We start from the raw sequence: 1,185 nt of genomic DNA on the forward strand, positions 1-1,185 counted from the left end.
GGAACAAAATGACATAGGGTAATAATGATTCTACAGACAGTGAACATGAATTGTTTTGTAAAATGTAATAATGCAGAGAAAAATAATGTAATCAAATAAACCACCATGTATTTTTTTAAACAGGTATTCACATCAACTTAATTTTTTTTTTAATGTGTATGGCTATCAAAAGACGCATCTGCACTTAAAACAAATTAGAAAAGCATATTTTTAAAAAAAAACACAAGACAACATGAAAACAGTTCCACAATGTCGCATCTTCAATCTCCTTTTCGCTGTAAAAAGATAAAACTATATTATTATTATAGAAGTTCGTCTTCTTTTTCCATAAATACCTTTAGGGGCGTAGCTAGGGTGGTTTAATAGATTTTTACGGTGGCAAATTTCACCAGTGGCGTAGCTAGGGTGGTTTAGGGGTTTAGGGGTTTAGGGGTTTAGGGGTTTTGACCCCCCCCCCCCCCCCTGAAATGCATTACTCAACGACGTGGAAGAAAAAAAAAAAAAAAACGTCAGCGACACTGTAAACCCCTTCCCAACTAATGAAAGCTAACCTCTGATCTATGAGCTGTTTGGAAAAGAAGTTACAACGAAATTAGTTATTTTATAGTCCTAGGCAAATTATGATTTAAACGGCTGTTGTAAACCCGCGACCTATAAGTACTCAACAAGTTCGCAATGAAAAACAGGAGGATGAATTTGGGGATCTAAACACCAGGTAAAGTAGGTTATTCATTTCTGTTATTTAATGTGTATATTTAATAACTGCATAGCAGTGTTTCTAAATGTGATTGTAAGGTGAAACATCATGGTTCTTAGGACAATTTCGAGTACATTGCACGTTTGGGGTATTTATTTTTTACCCACAGAAGCATTTTTATAAATTACTACTAGGCTGTCAAACGTTTACAAAATATATCGCGATTAATTTTAAGATTAAAAAAATAATCTCAGTTAATCTTGGTTTTAATTTGATTGATACAATTACTTCATCCATCCATTTAAATGTGTTTAATTACTGATGCTATTGTACATTTGGAATGTATTTTCTATTGTTTTGGCCAGGTTACAGTATTTGCACTGCTCAGATTATTTTACTAATGTTATTAGTGTAGAATTAATACAGCAACAATGATTAGTTGGAACTCTGTTTTGTACTGCGCAGCTAATGCAACTGTAGCTTTACTA

The 1,185-nt window shown here is 33.2% G+C and overlaps 1 protein-coding gene across 3 annotated transcripts in view; it reads left to right on the forward strand.

Annotated features, from left to right (window-relative positions):
• The first annotated feature begins 505 nt into the window (after positions 1-505).
• LOC131737910 (DNA dC->dU-editing enzyme APOBEC-3H-like) overlaps positions 506-1,185 on the forward strand; it is an 11,257-nt gene continuing 10,577 nt past the window's right edge. For 2 of the 3 annotated variants that reach the window (XM_059029841.1, XM_059029843.1), the window contains exon 1: positions 506-720. The gene's annotated coding sequence lies outside the window, so the exon portion shown is untranslated. The remainder of the gene's footprint in view (positions 721-1,185) is intronic. The other variant, XM_059029842.1, reaches the window with a different exon arrangement.

This window comes from Acipenser ruthenus, chromosome 9 (genome assembly GCF_902713425.1).
Source record: "Acipenser ruthenus chromosome 9, fAciRut3.2 maternal haplotype, whole genome shotgun sequence".
In the NCBI taxonomy this organism is placed as follows: Eukaryota; Metazoa; Chordata; class Actinopteri; order Acipenseriformes; family Acipenseridae; genus Acipenser; species Acipenser ruthenus.